The 20,235-nt window shown below is 44.8% G+C and overlaps 1 long non-coding RNA gene across 1 annotated transcript; it reads right to left on the reverse strand.

Annotated features, from left to right (window-relative positions):
• Nucleotides 1-2,824: 2,824 nt before the first annotated feature.
• On the reverse strand, nt 2,825-20,118 carry LOC138413531 (uncharacterized). Its single transcript, XR_011245891.1, has 4 exons — nt 19,999-20,118; nt 6,144-6,189; nt 5,247-5,479; nt 2,825-5,062 (listed from the first exon to the last, which is right to left on the reverse strand). It is a non-coding gene; the product is annotated as an uncharacterized lncRNA (long non-coding RNA).
• Between the last annotated feature and the right edge of the window lie 117 nt (nt 20,119-20,235).

Genomic DNA, 20,235 nt, shown 5'->3' on the forward strand with positions numbered 1-20,235 from the left:
ACGGGACATTGATGTTGACACTCAGCTCAACCTGCGATCGCTATAATTTCATTTTTTATTTCCGTCTACAACTGTGACCTTGCACACCACCAGCATTTGGTAAGTAATGATTTATCTGCCAAATAAATTTGTTGGCTCCATTGGAATGTGTTTAAGCTGTAGGGTCATTCACTAGGTCAAAAATGGCAGCTCATAAATTGAAGCGACGCGTGACTTAAAAGAGGAAGTGAGGAGACGGAGATTTCAGGGGGGAAAAAGGCTTTCGGCATGAAAAATGTAACGATTAAATATAAGAGAACAGTCAGAATCCTGAGTATGAGAATAAGCTTTTCTCAATTTGGAGATGCATAAAAGTAAGACACATAAGGTGCCATCATTGGAAACCTTACCTTGAGTGAGATCCAGCGCTAAGATGGTATATCAGTCATTTTGACAGTGTGAGGTTAGAGGGCTCGTTTGAGAAGTGAAGGCCAGTGTCCCCCTCAGTGATGTGAGATCACGGAGCTTTAGTTGCAGCTCACCTGCCTGGAAAATCTACTTACCTGCCTCCCATTCAAACTTATGAGTCTTGCCGGGGGCCGGCGTCGGTTGTGACATTGAGTGTCAGTGAGGGGAATGATGAGTGACTGCCGCACAGACCCCAACCTTACAAAAGAGTGTTTGTCAAAGTTTGTTTGGGAACAGGAAGTGATCAGATCCTTCAGAGGGAGAAATGAAACTGAGTTAAATTACTCTCTGACAAATCAAAGTCAAAAACTGTGCAGTGAACTAGTGAAGAGGAAACTGCTGCTCGAAATGTATAATAATATCATTTTATATTTTAATAGAAAACCCATGAAACTAAAAAAGCTAATTTCTTCAATTGTTTTATGAAAATTAGATGTTTTTATATGTGCTTTTCCCTCAATATGCAATATTCAATATGTTTGAATACTAGTAAGAAAGACAGTATATGTTGTTGATGATTTATGAGCTATCTATGTTTCTGGTTAGTTCTTTTATTCACCTGGATATTCTTTTAAAATATATTTCAAGATGTAATTTATGTTAAATATTTTTTAATCAAATGCTTGTTTAATGCATGAGGTCATTTACAAGGAGCTGTGGGTTCTGGTCCAGGTCCAGGTCTTAATTCACTGTTCTGTGTTCCGTCTACATGACACCAAGTCACATAGTCACTGTCTGCTCAGCTATTACAAAAAGGACAAGATTGCTTCTTTTACAATTACAAAGTTCGGAGGGATCGATACATTATTTGGTGATTCACCGAGCTTGCATTTCACTCATTTTCACTTTTGCATAGGTTGCAGATAACACTTCCACACACCTCCCTTCCAACATCAAGCGGCTGCTTTGCCAAGGCAAGCAGATTACGTGCATAAGATATGAGCAGGCACACGGTGACGGCGTGTATAGATGTTACAACAACATGTCACAGACTCTGTATGTGTTTTTATGTAAATGAAATATGTTAGGATGGTTATTTATGAGATCCTGAGACAACGCCAGCCCGGTAGTGAAGTCCAGGTGATACACCCGCTTGACCAAGCACAACTCAGGCTCAGCTGTTAATCCTGATGTTTCTACTTGAACATCAGCGCGATAGGAACTACCTGAAACTAAACCATCCGTCTTTGAGAAGAAGTCCCATCCACCAACTTGGAGAAGGCAGGATTTATGACCAATACTGCAGCCAGCCACCAGGGGAGCCATCATGTCGTCCATCTTGATACACACACACACACACACACACACAAATTAAAAGCATTTTAACACTAAAATACTGAACATAATGAACAAGATGGCGTCTACGTTTTTCCTAAATAAATGTAATTTAGCCGTGAAGCTGTTTAAACCTTGGATGTGACATAAAGATGAATAAGGCTCGTTGGCGAGAGCTCGGCCTCAGTCCGTCTGCAATCGGCCCTTTGTTTGGTCCAATTTGCCACCTGCAGTCAGGCCGTGACTGAGGTGGTTAATACCGGTGCCAGGGGTCGAATCACACAGCTCGAGCCAGACTACATCACCCTGGGAGGAGGAGTGGGAAAGCAAGTGGCCGGTCTTTGGAGCAGATGTTGGAGCCCGACATTAACAAAGCCTAATTACTAATCAGGGCGGGGTCCTAATTAGACCCAGCTAACAAGAGCCCCAGTGAAGGTTTGACTGTGGCACGAAAAAAAAGGAGGGTGGACTGAAAAACAACTGTAATCATGCAAAAATAATTCACGGCTGTGGTTTCACCTAAATACGAACATGCCATATGCTAATCTGAGCGAGCAGTACACACAGAGGGTCTAATAAAGAGAAGGAAACCCAAGCAAAGAAAACAAAGCTAATGCTCTGTGTTGTTGTCTTTGGATTAAGTCATGGGCGCAGGGACTGGTGGTGATTTGAACTGTACACGACCCGAGGGTCAGTCGCAGTGTTTGTTTATGTTGGAATATGACTGACTTTGGTCTGATGATGCATTTGCCCTGTGGACCGCTCACGATGAGGAAATCAAAAGCAGCAGAGTGCGCGAGAGAGAGAGAGAGAGGACCAGATGGGAGACGGAGATGGATTGGCCGGGCTAACAGGCAGATGTTTATGGGCCATTATTTACAAGCTCTTTAATCTGGGCTATTTCCTCGCCCTTGGCAATGGATAGGTCTGTGGGTCATGCTGCCTGAACCCCTCCACCAGTGGTCATCCATCTCCCTCTCTAAAAGACAGGGAGTGAGCGGGGGAGGGGGGGTTGGGCAGTTGTGAAAAATAAAAATATTCCCTTTTTCTTTCCAAGTAATGTATGGATTTGTTTTATTTTCTTAAAAAATAACCACGTTAATCGGATTTGGAGATTTCGTCATTGGAATACAATTTGACAAAAATGGCAAAATAATTAATAAATGTAAAATTAAGATGAGACGAAAGCAATTCAGCAAATTCTTGATTGCACAGTCCAGAATTATACACAGAGAACTATTCAGATATCTCAGAACAAAAGGAACGATCTTTTAAGAACGGGGGAAAACACAAAGAACGGGGGGTGGGGGAATAAATGGCAAGAAAGACAAGAATGAGTGATGTTATCAGAAAGAAAGTGATGCTTGATTAAAAAAAAGGAGAATAATCACTGGAGAGGAAGAAAGTGCACAGCTTGATGAAATGTTGCTTCACCAAAAACATTATCGCAGCTATTTCATCTTCATCGTCATCCTTTCCCCACTTTTCCGAGCTCTTCTCTCGCTGTGCATACATTCAATTAGAGGATTATGAGCGATGCCTCGATCGTTAGGACGACAGTACGTCTTTCCTCGCCCTCCTGCAGGCAGACTTGCGCCTAATTTTCCCATCTGCTCGATGGATATTAGCCCACTTGCTGTCTATATCGATTTGTGCTAAGGTTAAAAGCTTGCAAGACCTTGGCTTGAAAACGCGTTGCCTGGCAACTGCTCCATTCGAGACCCCGAACCCCACCCAGTTTCAGCCCACACGGTCAGCTTCATGCGGGATGTGGGTGAATGAGGGTGAGGCTGGAGGTGATGGGGGCAGGTGGGTGGCTCTGGCCTGGACAGATAGCAAAAGCCGGGGCCTTGATTTCCCAGCCCCATCTGTGATTAAAAGCTCCCCCTTCTGCCTGACACTGTGACCTTAACCCCCCGGACCTCTGCGCTCCAGGGTCACTTAACCTTGAACCCAATTACAAGATAAGGTTACTTAAGTGTGACCCTCCCCGTGCTCCTCACTCAGTTAATAGGACAGGCTCTAGAAGAAAAGGGCCAGCGCAGCTGATACGCCTCTAGGTTAATTCGCTGGGTTGACAAAGGTCGTGGGCAGCGGCTATAAAGAACGGGACGGCACTTTGATTTCTCATGCAAAGTGAGACTCAGCAATACGATATCGTGGTGGGAGCCAAAGAGCCGAGGCAGCAGAGCCTGTGTTCTGATAAGATGATTCCAACGCCGCTGCCAGGTGCCACTGCTGCAGACCACACGTTTGGTCCAACGATGAGAAAAAGCTGCCTGTGCACGGAGCCGCATGTCAGCCTTTCTGATGACTTCCTCCCCGTGGGTCCACGACTTGATGTGATGAGTGAGCTGAACAGTTCACACCGATGCAGATCCATTTCAGAGGCACTCAGTCGAGCGCAAACCTCCACCAAGGCCCAACAGTCCACTTAAAGTCAATCAAGCTGCTCCAAATTACACACACACACACACACAGACAGATATCTGTCCCCTAAATATGCCTGATATGTTTTCATCAAAGTTTAGGAATCATGTGTCCTGGGAAAATGTTAAAACACATCATCCTGCAATGAACTTTCTCAGCCTGTGTCCCAATGTCCCGTCCACCAACTTCTGTGGAAATCTGTTCTGTAGATTTTGCGTAATCCTGCTGACGAGCAAACAAACTAACAATGGACAGAGGCACGAACCAAACCCTCACCGCAGAGGTTATTGCAAGAACAACATATTTTGAACTTGAATTAAAGGGTTCAGCTGCTATTCATCTTCATCCTATTCTTTAAAAAGAACCAGAACTTTTGAGGCGTATGTGTGTGTACAGAGTATGTGATGAGATTTATAAACTACATAAAAACACATCAACTAAAAAGTATATAAACATTTATAAATATCAACTATGTTGTATAATGTAACTGTGCATTCTTTCCCTAGTACTTTAATTAACTCATCAGCCAGTGCAGAGGGTCAAAGGGTCTGAGCTTAACTGAGTCAGTAAAGTGTGACTGGTTTGTTTAGTCTGTGTCACGTCCTGACTGTATCATGTGGTAAACTCTTACCCTGCCTCTCACCCCTTCACTCCGGCCGTATCCCTCCTGGATCGCAGCCACTGGGCCGGCTTAACAAGCTGGACCACAACAGAGCCCGCAGGCGGGGGAGTGAAGGGGTGAGGGGGTAACACCGAGCAAACACGCACCGCAGCACATATCACGGCAAAACCCCGCTGTGGTATCGGCTGTGATTTGGTGAAGCCGACACAACAACACTTCCCTTTAGTGGTTATTGGAGCGGTTGAGTTGCTTTTTCACTTCGGTTGCAACTTCAGTGATGAAATTCTCCTGAAAAGCAACAGGAGAGGAGGAAACAAGAGACAAGACGACCGGTTAAACATTAGAAAAATAATCGATAAAGATATAACATGTTACAGTTCGTCATTGAAACGTCTAAAAACGTTTATTTGTGTACCAACAATGTTCAAACCCCAATTTAAATCAATGTAAAGGGTCATTTCGTTTTACTCACCTTTTAATTGCGTCTTATCTGCTTTACCCATCGGTTTGAATAAAACTTTAATATGTCACCTCGTGAACATCGGTGTCGTCAGGTCGCTTTTCATCGCCAATGGTGGTGAACTCCCATGATCCCACGCTGCTGCACAAAGTCATAAAACAACAACCTGAGACTCCTGGTGCTCAAAGTTACAGATCATTTGTTCGATCTCCCAAAAGGCTTCACAACGTTTTAGTGGAGTTTCTCTGAAATACAAAATAAAACATCTGGTCAGTCACAGTGATTAAGCTGCATGCAACATTTTTTAATTTATCTTAGAACACAATCTTTAATACGATTGTGTGTTTTACTCCGAGCAGCATTTGGACAAACTGTCAAGTCAGACAGGAAACAGCTGCCTGGAAATAATAACATGGGAGGAGCACTGTGTGTTTGAACTAATACAGTTAATGAATCTATTGTAAAGTGTTGTTAAAGGTACAGTGTGTAGAATTTAGTGACATCTAGTGGTGAGATTGCAAGTTGCAGGTGAATACGCCTCACTTCACCCTCCCCTAGTCTGGACTACTGTTAAAAAAACATGGCGGCCTCCATAGAGAGGACCCCCCCGATGTAAATATTAAGTATTTGAATATAAAATAAAACTACAGTTCATACGATGTTGATGAAACACACGCGTGAAAACATCATGAGGATTCTTTTATATTCAATTTGTGCCGATTTCTCCCGAATCTTTCACACTGGACCTTTAAGTTAGACAACACACAGCTCACTGGAGGTTAGAGCGTCTGTGCTGTTGAACGTGAATGACTGTGTTTGGCTTGAATCTCCTAAGTCAGCTCAGGTTAGTCACTTTGCGTGGCGCTGCCCACAAATAAAAGGCTCTCAAATCGAGTCCCAAACACTCACGGCATCACTTTGTTTCAGGTCAGCTGCTGAAATAGGTCATGGTTTCCTGTAATGAGAGACAAAGGGGTTTCTGATTAGATTTCGCAGACGTAACGGTCATCAGGCTCACGGCACACGCAAGTCAAGCAGAAAAGGGACTGTATGTCCTCATCAAAATTCCAATCATAAAACCAAAACAAAAGCTTTCAGGTTCATTTATATGATGTGGATAAATGACCTGAAAAAAAAAAAAAAAAAAAAGGATTAACACGAAGCCAACAAATCAAAACCTTTGGCTTTCAGGGACGAGCACTTTGCTTCATGTGGTGAAGAAGCCGGATCAGAGGAAAAACAAAAACACGACGCCACAGACGCAACAACACACCCTGCACATATTTTATATTTGAATCTCGCTTCTCTCTTTCTCCCGTCACGTGTTCATCTGCTCATTTACCTCGTTACCTTTTGATGGACGGGAAACTTTCTCTCTCCCGAGTCTCTGATGCAAGAATAAAACAGTGTCTTGTTTTTACACGGCCTCGCTTTACCACCTGATTACCCCACAGCCCGGGTCAAACAGAGGGGAACACATCAGCTGAGAGAACGAGAGGGGAAGAACTTCAGTAAAACAGAGCTGTTTGTAAAGAAAGGGAGAGTGTGTGTGTGTGTGTGTGGTTGGGTGTGAGGTGGATGAGGGGTGGGTTGCAGAATAGGAGCAGAGAGAGAGAGAGGGGGGAGAGAGAGTATGAAGCAGCTCTAACAGTGGCCCGCTGACCGGCAGTTGAACCTCTCGCTGAACTGAAGATGAACCCTAAACTTGAGGATCTTCGGTCACGGATCTCCCTGGGAGCTACGAACCGTGGCAGCTAGCCCACGGAATGATGCTGACACTCACACACACACTCACACACACACACACACACACACACACGCACATGTTTATACACACACACACTACAAACTCGCAATCTGCACAAACACTGCCAACGTTACACAGATATTTCCATCACCACCACTGTAGCATTCACAGTCCGCTCAAAACAATTCCACTGGTGAGAAATGTGCACGTGAACACACACACACACACACACACACACACACACACACCACGCACACACACACATGCACAAAACACCCACTCGCTCTCATTGATCCTCTAAACATACATGTTAACCTTGCCCTTCGCCCTACAAGCCTTTTTTCAGCTGGTACATGCTAATCCACAGGGCTTTGCAATCATGTAGAAAAGTAACATGCCCAACCTAAAGGTGTGCCATGTACACACACACACACACACACACACACACATTGCCATACGTGCAACAATATGCACGCACGCTCAAACACACACTCCTTTGTGCACATAGCATAACACTCCAGCAGACATGTCAGAGGTTGCAATAGCTCTTTAACCACCCCCACCGTGGCACACTCAGGAGGGCACAGCAGAATGCACTGTGGGGTCATGGACAGGTCACCGCAACACATAATGATCCTGGTTCTGTCTTGTGCTCGGCTGACAGACAGACCGAGCGGGGGGGGGGGGGGGGGGGGGGGTGATGATGGCTGAGGTTAGAGCGATAATATAAAACAAGAAGGCACGGTTCCGTCCCCCCCCCCCCCCCGCTTATCTGAAACCTGTTATTTGTAGAATTTATTTTTTACTGGTGTAGAAGCTGAGAGGGGATGTTTCGCCCTCTCCCCCCCCCCGATGTTGTCCGATCTGGTTTAGGACCAGCTCCACATGCCGCAACAAAGAGGACACGCCAACGAGATTCACTCTGTGCATCCAAATCGACTTTTACTGTGTCTATATTTTGCGTACACTGCATATATTCTGTTTACACTGTATATACATTAGTACTATTCTATTGATATTTGTACAGTTCTGTCCGTTTATATTTCATGTTTACTTATTTATTACTTTTACGTCCTCTTTGCTGCTGCAACATTTCTTCTTTAAATGTCTAGTTTGAAAAAAGAATTAGATTAATAATCAACGTTGGGGCGTAAAAAGGTATTTTGTTCTTCTCGTAAAACCACGTTTCCCTTTTCTCACCGCCTCAGTACAGTACACGACAGTAGAGATGCATTAAAAAGTCATTTGTGAACACCTACATTATACATCTATAGTTTCTATAATAAAGCTCCTGCTGTATAGATGGTGCCGTCCTCACACATTAAACTACACGTTAAGAGTCTCCTTATGCCCCCCCCCCCCCCCCTCACTTTCCTCTTTGAGATGTGGACGAACCAGAGTTTTGCTTTTAACCATTCAGTGAAACAAAGACTTTCCTCTCATAACTTATTCATATCTCACAGGTACGACTGAAGGATTGTGCCAGGAGAGGAAAAGTCTGCATTTCTACAAATGGCCCTTTAAAAGGTAAATCAGCTGTTGGTGTTGAAGAATATTTTAACCTTTATCCCGAGAGCAGCTCTCAGAGCGCTCGTGCCCATTTTCAGCGCCCGGCACACACCTCGTACATTTACACACAATCACTCCAGGGAGCCGCTGGGCGCAGCCACAACCCACGACCGCGGGCTCTTCGCGGCTCCGGCCGAGCAGCTGGGGGTCAAGGGCATATCGGTGGAAGCTGTTGAGAGGCAGATCTTAGTTAAACAAACATCTCTCACTGGCAGAGCCGAGGCAGACGCATGAATAATGTCCTTGGCTGAGTTAAACCTCAAAGTTTATTTGGGGAGCAGCTTTCAACAGTAAAACGAAACACGATTTCAGTTGTGTGTTTACAGTTGTGTGTTTACAGTTGTGTGTCAATGTTGTGTTGACGGTTTGTGTTCAGAAGCTGTTGTATTAGTCTCACTGCGTTTAATAAATATTGTATTGATTTTAAAAAGCTTTGCACTCAACAGAATCCAACATGTGGAACCTTCAAAAGACATTTTTATTGCATTGAATTTACACAACATGTGGAATCTAACATCAGACATAAAACGTGGGCTCGTCTCCGTCTAAAGAAATAAAGAGTGAATTCAGTTTTAAACTCTTTGAAGCTCTTCAGATATGAATAAAGAAACTACTGTGCTATAAATACAAGGCAGTGGTTATGGACATGACCCGAGATATAATCACAATCTAGTGATGAGTTAGAATACAGGAGAGAATTAATCTGTTTTAAATTTGAAATGGAAAAACTAAATTAGCTAATCTGTCACCACTTGTGAGAAACTAATCAAATTAGACATCGATGCGAAAACATTAGCGTTTGTGTCGTCACAGAGACGACAGCGACGTTCACGTATGTTTGCAAACAACGCGTGTAAGCTCATCACGGAGGTCACGGAGAGGTCAGTGTGTGAGCTCCGCTTCTGTCATCGGCGCAGTGTTAAGTCCATTACTCAAAATAATAAAGCATATGGATATTTAGATTTCAGACTAATGCTGGTGGTTATTAAGGCGGGGGGGCGGGGGGTGTGTGTGTGTGTGTGGGGGGGGGGGGGGGGGGGGGGGGTGCGAAAAGAGGATTTCCCATTGATCCTCTGTTTTTTCTTAACTCTGCGTTAACACCGCTCTGCTGCGAGGTCGCACAGTGCGTCAGCGGAGATCACGGCGCCGCTGGGCTCTGTTCTATCTAGTGGAAAACACACTTTGGCCAGTTTGACGGGCGAATCGTTCAAAGGGGGGGTTTCTTGAACAATTACGAGTTCTGTGTCGGTCAGATAATGAGCTGATTTCATTCCACACACTTTACTGCTGCGAGTCTGAGTGTGTACGAGACAGGCAGGGTGTGTGTGCTGGGAGCCCACGAGTCCTGCACTTAAGTTTAAATGACCGTTTGAGGGTTAAGACCTGGTTTTAAAGTTAGAATTAAGTTTAGGTTAATGGTCGGGTAAGAGTTATGGCAAGACATTCAGTTGTAATGGTTGAGAGGGTGTGTGTGTGTGTGTGTGTGTCACATGGACCACATGCTGGTGTCCAGCCTGGAGGCCATCACAGAGTTCTGCCAGAACAAGTCGTGTTACTTGAGCTACAACACACATTGTATGTGAAAAGGTCACGGAACTGTCCCTGGAGGGATGGCTGGGAGACCCTGTGTTGTTCATAGACTGACAATGTGTCCCCTGTTTTATTGTATAATAGACTTATACTATAGGTATATATATATATATATATATATATATATATATATATATATATATATACTCTTACCCTGTGATTTACCTAATTCTACCCCTAACCCCAGGTCTTAATATATATATACATACAGTATATACAAACCTGCTGTATAGTGTTTATAGCTTAAAAAAACATCATATAATCCCACGTTACAAAAGATAAAGTACTTTTTCATTCAGAATGTTTTCCTCCATCTTGTCATTATACGGGAACTCGTAATCAGGTTTTACTTTTCAGAACACGCAGATCGGTCCGTCGATGGCAATGACCCGAGTCTGAACTTTGTTGATGGCTCCAAGTAAATTGGCCGAGACGTAGGTCAAACACTTGTCAATATCCCTTGTTAAACCCGGTTCCCATAATGTAAAGAGGATTAGTCTGTGTCTGGGAAATCATGTCTCTGTCCCTCGGTGACGGAGTTTGGACAGATCCCGCTGTAAACGTAGCAGTAGACCCTCGCTCCTGCTCCAACGGTGACAACCTGATTAAATCCACTGAAGAACTGAGGGGGGGGAGGTGGTGTCAGCGTTCCCTGAGGTCACGACAGGTGGTGGTGGTGGTGGTGGTCGACTCACAGACCAGGTGTAGACTGACAGGTGGTCAGTTGGCTGGAGGGGTGGGGGGGTCAGTTGACCTGGGATGAGGTTTCACCCGCAGGGGCCAAACGGAGGTCACGGTGTCCCGATCCAAGACGTTTCCACCGTCATGAGACAGTTCAGGTTCTCATTGTGTCTATTTCTGTTGATGACTGAGGATAAATGTTTTTCACCTTTTTGATTCATTTTAATTCATCTCTATCAGCTCATCACCTGATATCCTCTGTTCTTCGATTCAGCTCTATTTAAATGGCCCGTTTTTTATTTTGCGATGTTCACATGGGAATCACAAACCTGGGAAAAAGGTCACGGGTATGAAAATCTATTCAAATTAAAATGACTGCGCAGTATTTTCAACATCTAAATCATCTTATATGAAGGTCAACTGAGAGGATTTGTTTTATTGTGAAAGCTTACGACTTCCCCTGTAACCCCTTCACTTCGGTTCATATATCACGACCAACACCGAACCAGAACATCAGTGCAGATGACGTGAAGACACAAACGGCTCAGCGGAGAAAACGCTCTCAGTGAAGTCGCTGTCGGAAACATCAGGATTTATGTTTCATCACCAGGGAAACGGATGAAAATGTGTCGGGCAATGTTAGAGACGGTGAAGGAATCGTTCCCACGTCCACACCAAAGTCTTTCATGTCTCGGCTATCCAGTTTTTATGAAATCTGTTTTTTAGGAAATGGGGATGGGGGTGAATACTTAACCTCCTTGGCAGAGGTAAAGAAACCTGCGAACAAGCAAACACGGCTTCAGGGATACACTGGTTTAATCTGCTTTACAGATGTTTTATCTGAAGGGAAATACATTCAACATGTTTATTAAACCTCGAGCATGAAGACGGGTTTCAGGGAAAAACACAGACGCATCCAATAAAACTGAATGACAACACACACACTGTATCAGAGAATGGACGAGTCTCCGAGGTTTAAGCTCGGCCTTGTTGTTTTATCTTTCTTTCTCTCTTTTTTTTCTTATTCAGACTTTTAGTGGAATTAGATCAGAGAGAAAAAAAACACGTCGCAGCAAAGTTAAAGTTACAAAATGAAACCACTTTGTCCCTAAATTCATTTGACTTGTCATATGTGGCCGGTTCCAGATACTGAATCACTGCTCACGTCTCTGTTTTGCTCAACAATTCAATTAGGTCTCGTCCTGCTGATGGCCGTTTGCCCTGGAAAACAACCAATCACTGCTCAGTAGGCCGGATAAAGAAGAGGGACATCGTCCTCCTGCCGACATGAACACAACGTGAGGCTGGAGGAGTGAACTTGGACAAAACAGCAAGTTTGTCTTGTTAACTGTGGCGTCTCTGTGCTTATGATGTAGAGCCTGTCCTGCAGTTTATTTATACACTTAACCTTAATCCAGAACCCGTCACTGCTGCGAGTGCGACGTCCTGCAGACACACACCCTCCATACTGAAGTGCCGCTGGAGAGGAAGCAGCTGACGAAAGAGCCAAGTCAAGTTTTCATCTTCCCCTCATCCCCGCTGCACACACCTGATTTTTCTTTTTAAATGTTGGAGACGCAAAGATTCGAAATCGTGAAGTCTCTGATTCAGTCACAGTCAGTCAGATCACCCTCGAATCGTCGAGAGGCGTGAACCAGAAATCTGTCCCAACAATCTGTATTCCTGTGTCCTGTGTGCAGCAGGTGTCACATGAGGAGCATTTCTCTAAATCTGTATTCTTGTTACTTCTGACGAGAGAAAGCTCTGATTGTGCTGTTGTTTTTTTCAAATCTAATATCTTTCAGTTTGTAGAGCTGATGTCTCTCATAGCCCAGGGACAGAAGAGACAACTGAGGGACAGACCGACACTGAACATACACAAGTTTGTGGAATAAAGGCATCGCTTATACTGTTCATACACGACCCGTGTTTCAGTGGCACACACACACACACACATTGTACTGTACGTGTACACACATACACACAGCTGCATCAGTGAGCACCAATTACCACAGCTGTGACCTCACACGTCCGGGTCAGCGATTCCCACAAAATGGACAAAAAGAAACTTGTCCTGGAATCTCGGCCCCCAATTACTCCACAGCGAGCTCCCCGGGCGGACAATGCTGCAGGTGAGAAGTTGGACGGGGCTTTGTCACAGCTTGGCAGAATCACAGAGGACCGGCTTTGGCACCGCCGGGACCGGCTGCAAGTCCGTCCGCACGTGGACTGAACTTCATAAACAACATTTTTAAACAAAGCCCACAAAATCTAGGGACGCTGGTCGTCATGCACATATCAAGCAAAAAGATTAAGATTCATTTCGATACACGGCTGCGGAAACAAAAAGGATTGATCCTGGCGTCTTGTCGATATGAATGAAGTCATTAAGCGGCTAAAAAAAGTCAGGGAGAGGTGAGAGGAGGGAGAGGGAACCGAGGAGCAGAGATACTGTAGAGTGCTGTCTTAAGGAAACAGTGCAGCGGCATGTGTTGCAGAAAAAGGCTAAGGTCAACAACAGAGCCCTGCATTGATTCCACATATGTGATGAGGTCAAAAATTATCATGGGACCTTTGCCACTGGGTATTTTCCAGTCGTTCTGCTTCTCCTAATCTGTGGGAAACTTGTCTGCTGTTCACAGTTCAATGACCACTCATCTCTGCAGCAGTTACAGTGCCCTCTCTGCGCCCTGACGGTTCAATGCCATGTACAAATGATCTAATGTGATTCCGTTCTGCCTCTGCTACGGGCACCATGGGTGTTTTAAACCGCGGTGCAGGAGGTTTATATTCACATTTAATTGATCGAGGGCAGACGGCCTGATAATGAATCGTAAAAGAGGATTTCTAATTAACAACGGTTTTGATGCTCCCAAAGGAACCGACGTGTTTTAAACGGTTTATTGCTTTGAAAACAAAATCAGCTAAAACTGATCTTTTTGGAAACGGACACAGTGAAACAGGTTTAAGTGATAAATTATATAAACACTGACATTACCCACAGGAGGACGAATGCAGTATATAATGTTAAAACAGCCGCAGCAGGTCCAGTGTGTTGTAGGACATGTTAACTGGGAGCCTATTACGACGGCCCGCAAATGCAAACAACCCTCAATTGATGAAACCCCAGGGGCCATGTGAGGATGACTTAGTGGGTCAAATGCAGCCTGCAGATAGTAAGAGATGAACTAATGCGCTCACACACTCACACACTCACACACACACACACACACAACCGTGCAGCACATACGCAAAGTGGAAACAGACGGCTCTAAAAATAAACCATCTAAAATATTTAACTCACTGACCCAGAAAACAACGTCAGCGTAATCATAAGTTTGCACAAGCAGAGGAGAGCACGGCGACGGAGCCATGATATCATGAGGCCTGATGGCTCATAACGGCTGATAAAATGTGAGCTTTTCAAACTGCCCCGGGACGATTCAGCACATGCAAATAAAAACCTGTCTGTCCTGGATGTTTACTCAATTGCAGGAGGCTGATGAAAAGTGATTTAATCAGAATATGTGACATCGTGTCGTCTTGAAGGGACACTTCAGTGATTTAGTGCTGTTCTGTTATCTGAGGCACAGACAAATAAAAACAATGGGACAAACTGAAGCAGGACAAGCTCAGATTGATTTTAGTGCTTTGTTTGGACCAGAACTGGAGCCTACATTTCCCATAAGGCAACAAGCTACTGACCCGGAAGCATCTTATATTACATTTGTTTAGATGTGTTGCGAGAGCCTGGGATTATTACTAACAAGTTAAACGCTCGTGTGGACGGAGGTTGTTCTAGTTTTAAAATGCTGTTTTAAAGGTTCAGTGTGTAGAATTTAGTGACATCTAGTGTTGATCATGTTGCAGCTGAACCTCCCTCCCCTCCCCCTCTCCTTCCAAACATGAAAAAGAAACGGTGGCAGCTTCAGTCGTCATAAAAACTCAGAAGGTGTTTAGTTTGTCCAGTCTGGACTAATGTAAAAAACATGGCGGCCTCCGTAGAGAGGGTCCCCTCCATGTAAATATAAAGTATTTAAATATAAAGTATTTTCTGGGGTAAAGAAAAATAGAATTCATAGAATTTAAAACGAAACAAACATCATGAGGATTATTCTACATTAAATCCCTTTCACCTGAATCTCACACGCTGGACCTTTAACACTTCGACGTAGTTGTATGTTCGCAGCCTAAAAGAAAAAAATCAAATGAAGTGACACCTGAAGTTACACCGGTGACCCCGGGCGTGCCCTTCTTGGGTTGGCCAGGTTGACGAAGAGGACACGATGATTGGCATGGCCCCCTGTTCTGGTTGTATAGCTAAACAGCCATGTCCATATTCAGCAATGATACTGGCCTCTAACCCCTGCTCCAGACGCCATTACCATTTTAGAGTCACACCGAACGTCCGGGCTGGTGCACAACACCATCAATATTAATGTTCTGTGACTGAGGCGGCTTTGGAAGAACTTTCTCCCACATCAATATTGATGGTGTTGCCATACATTGGAGTCGGGGCCCTCTTTAAGGATTTATGAGAGGAACACTGGTGGGGGGTGGTGTCCTTATGAGAAGGGGCCCTATGCCATTTTTGGTCGGCACCTCAATGATGTACATTTTCCTGCCGTTCAGAGCAATTTCCGTGGGAGAGGGGTGATTCCAGCCCACGCCTGATGAGATCTGGGTGGAGAGGGGCTGTGTGCAGACAGATCCAATTCCCCCGCAATGCTTTGCTGGAGATGATAGTTATGGAAAAATGGACGTTTCATTTCAGGGGATCTGGGAATGCTAAATGAGCGTCTGTTGATTCTGGAACCGGGGGTATTGCTTTTGGGACATCTTCACAAACAGTCCACGTTTGGGCCACACACAGAGACCCAGATCCAATTCATTATAATATTAGCTTTGGAGATGCATCGCTCTAGGTATCGAGTGTCAAGAGGCCGCGCTCTGTAAAGAGTTTCAGGCGTGACTCTGTTGTCACGTGTTCAGACATGAATCATACAAAGAAATTAATGAAAACCTAAAAACGAACTTTTGCTTTGTCTTGTTGTCGTAAAACATTTGCTGAAGTCGATGGCTTCGGTTTTCAGTCGCGTTTGTCCGTAAAAGTTTTTAGGTTCTAAAAAGCAGTGAAGCTAAATGATGAGCGTTTTGTAGTGAAGTGACCCAGCAGCAGAAGAAAAGCATTAAAACACGTGAGACAGACACCGAACTCACTGACGATCAATCAGGACGATCACATGTGACGCTGCGTCAGGCCACTGAAACTAAAAGTCACATGACGAGTACAATATGATCAAAATAATAAAAATAAAATCCAAAAACCAAAATCTCCTGAAGAAAACAAACTGATGAAGAAGAAACAAGAGTCAGGTGAAACCGATGAGGCGGAGCAGCTGATCAACAAGGGAGGGAAACCAAACAAAGACAGGAAGTTCAGCAACAGGACAGAAAATAATTGGGAGGAATAAAGAAAAGACTTTGGAAGGTGTGTGTCTGAATGACTGGATGAGAGGCTCAGACACAGAGGGTTCATTTCGTTTAGCTCCAGTGTAGCTTGAGTCTGACCAGCAGCTGTAACGAGCGATGACGCACAGAGAGAAAAGAGTTTGGTGTCTCTCCTGAAATGTTTGAAACGATTATCGTGAATGTGAAGAAAACAGTTTTCTGTCCAACAAATGATTGATGAACTAATTGTCGAAGAAGCTGCAGACGGCACGATGCCTCCATCGTATCCACTCTCACAGATTCTTCTCTGAGCAACGGGACTTCATATTCAGTCTGTTTAACATTTAGATAGAACTGAACTACAACAGCCTCATCACATCTCATTAGGTCATCGATCCCTCAAAGAAAGGACTGATGTCAGGCGTACGTTTTCTCTCTGGACAACCGAACAAACAGCCGAACAGAAAACCAGAGGGGTCACCGATACAACTGTCAGGCTGCCTCCCACCGCCTCTCCCTCCCTTTCACTTAATACCCAGATACATTTTGATGCTGCGCCAGTAAGTGGGACCTCTTTGGGGAGACAAAGAGTGACCTCAATTCAATTTGACATCCCACCTATCGATCTGGGGGACGCTGTATCCCCCAGAGACGGACGTCCCGCTCGCCCTTGTCCTGCCAACACTCACATTTAGCGACAAGATAAAACATGTCTTTTTAATAAACAAAATCCCTCCGCATATCTCGCCTCATCCACAGCCCAGACTGAATTACACACGGTGACCTGCTTTCGCGAGGCTCCGTCCTCCCACGTAGAGCGCTGTTCATCTTCCGCGGGACCCTTTTGCTAAATTGAAAGTGTGTCATAACAAATAGAGGAGGTGTCTGGCTTAAATGTATGTGACTGGCACAGATGTCATCTCTGTCAGAGGAGCATCCCTTGTATTTTTTAACAGGGGGGGCCGTGACGTGGACCCGGGACAATTACTGTCAGAGCACGCGGGGTGATGAATCTGCTGCCTTATTGTGTTTGTCATCTCGACCTCTGGCTGGGACCTGATTGGTTTGGCCACCAACCTACAGATGAATCAGATAGATGCTTTGTTTCTGGTTTACATGTGTGTGTGTGTGTGTGTGTCATAGAGCCGCACTGCAAATTAACTGACTCTCCTTTGGTTTCAAGTGACGAACTCTTGTCCTGGGATAAAATAACTGATGTAAAAAACCAATGTGATGAATATACTTACAAAATGCTCTTTCACATGTTGGCCATATACGTTTAAAGTATTTTAAATAAGCACATGTTGCACAGAATCTGTTAAACGCCACCGTATAACTCTACAATGCAGCCCGACGTGTATTTCTAATATTCAAAGTAATTTACACACAGAGAAATAAGCTGTAATTGCTGCACCTGGAGCTGAGGGTTGTGGTATGGCTCTGATTTGTATCTGGCAGCCGCGCATTCTGCTTTTTATGGTTTATGCTGAGCCCAGTGTTTGCCATAAATGGCAGGTGTGCAAAATTGAAGTGCAAAAGTAATTCAGCTCCTGCCATTCAAAGGAGCTGTGTCAGTTTGATTTACCTGTACATATAAACACACACACACACACACACACACACACACCTTTGGGCCACATGTGTTTTTTATATTCATATGGTGAAGGAAAAGAAAAAAAATGTGCACCTCCAAAATGGGGGTTGAGGGGTCATGGTGTTTGGCCAGGAGTGACAGCTCTGAAATGAAGGCATAAGTCAATCGGCTACTCTTCATATACGCACACACACGCGCATGTGCAAACACACACACACACACACACACACACACACACACACACACAGACACATGCATAATCGGGTCGGAGCGGGAGGCGAGATGGCGGTGGGCGGTTAGGTTAGGTGGGGACTGAGGGAGTGGGGGAGGTGGTGGGAGGAAGGGGGGTGTAAAGGGCACAAGGTCAGCATGTGGGAGGAGTGTGGGTCCATGTGTGTGTTTGTGTGTGTTTGTGCGTGTGAGGGGTGAGAGAGAAGGAACTTGACGACATGTTTCTGATCGTAAATGCACGAATCTGGACTCTGGGTCTTTTTCTGTCTTTCTTTTGTTGTGTCTCTGCTTCGGCCTCTGGTCGAACGTTAACACAGAAACACAGAGAGCTACCAGGGCTGTATTTACACACACACACACACACACACACACACACACACACACACACACACACACACACACACACACACACACACACACACACACACACACACACACTTACTGACACACCTTGAACCCAAAGGTCAAAGACCATGTGTGTTCTTTCTCTCTCTCCTTCTGTTTTACACACAACCCACACACACACACACACACACTGGGGTCAGGATGTGTGTTTACTCTCTGTCACACAACGAGCAGGCCTGTATCAACATTTGGGCTTCATCCCAGCATGAGCGTGGGGAAACCCCCATTTGGTTTTAAAATCATGGATCGATCCGCAGCATTGATCGCTGCCTCTTTGACTCGTTCAATCAAAAGAATCAAAGAGAGCAGCAGAACGACTCGTCCTGAATTAAATGAGACGAACGTGTGTTTAATTTGTGTCAGTTGTGTAGTTGAAGTTTTAAAAAAGGGGATACGTGCTGTGTGATGCTGCACAGATTGGGCTGCGTGTACTTATGTTGATGGATCTATAGATGGACGAGCGGCGTGTCGTCAATTCGTTTATTATTTTTGCTTCTTTGTTTCCGTCAGAATGGAGAGAATGAATGAACGGTTTCACTTTGTTCATTGTTATATCATTGTGCATACATTATATCATTGGAGGTGAAGACACCAACAAAAGTCTGAACTATCCCAAAACCAAACCGCGTCTTCTGGTCGATTATTTTGGTCCAAGATTAAACTGAAAAGTCGAACAAGGTCGAAGACTCGATGGGTTTTTGTTTCCTTAGCATGAAGCGTTAATATCTTCACCAGCAGCAGGTTCTCTTCACCACCACGTTTCCTCAGTGGCCCAGAACAAACACTGGTTGTCATCCGCTCTAACAGCTGGTGCCCCGTCAGGACAAGTCATCATTCTCAAACTCCACGGAATTTGAAAATATCAGTTCTTCAATGAGAAGTCGAGGCTACAAACTGAAGTGCACTAAAAGCTTCAGGGGAAGGAATTAACATCCAAGGTGCAGTTCGGACGGACGATACGTTCAAGATTAAAACACTTTGAATAAACAAGTGAGCAGCGTTCTATCACAGCAGCGACTGATGAAACCTCATTAACTCTTTATCCAGAACAATGACAGCAGAGGTTCACGTCCACGGATTCACGTCACAACAGCCTCAGCGGAGATTCAGATTAATCCGACCGGACTATTTTCTTAAAGATCACCAGTCGTGGTGCAGCTCGTCTCCACTGCGGCCTCAGATTTGTGTTCTCGGCGAGTTGAACCCGACAAGGTCCTCTGCTGTTCTCGTCTGTCCACCTCAAGGTTGGACGTGTTGTGCATTCTGAGACGCTCTGCTGCTCGCTCACCGCACTCGTAAAGAGCGGTTATCTGAGCTACCGCAGCCTGTCGGTCAGCTGCTGCTCACTGGACGGTAATTCGGCTTCGTCCAGAGGAAAACTAGAGGCTGTTGTGCCGAAACACTCAAACGAGCCGCGACTGACACCAACAGTCATGACGTCAAAGTCACCGAGTTCACACTCTCTGCAAACTCTGGTGTTTCATGTGGAACTTTACCTGAAGTTCTGACAGACGAGGTTTCCCACAGTGCTCCACTGGGACCCTGGACGGAGACGGACTTTCTATCTCCAGCAGAACTTCTCTGTTTCTCACCTTCAACAACCACTTCCTGGTTTGACTGCAGATCACATGTCTGAATTAACCAATCAGAGGCTGTGATGACTCGAGGTAAAGTTGTGTGAGAACCACAGAGGCGGAGTCCAGATTTTAAAGATGCTGATATATATAAACACA

Source organism: Paralichthys olivaceus, chromosome 13 (assembly GCF_024713975.1).
Source record: "Paralichthys olivaceus isolate ysfri-2021 chromosome 13, ASM2471397v2, whole genome shotgun sequence".
Classification (NCBI taxonomy): Eukaryota; Metazoa; Chordata; class Actinopteri; order Pleuronectiformes; family Paralichthyidae; genus Paralichthys; species Paralichthys olivaceus.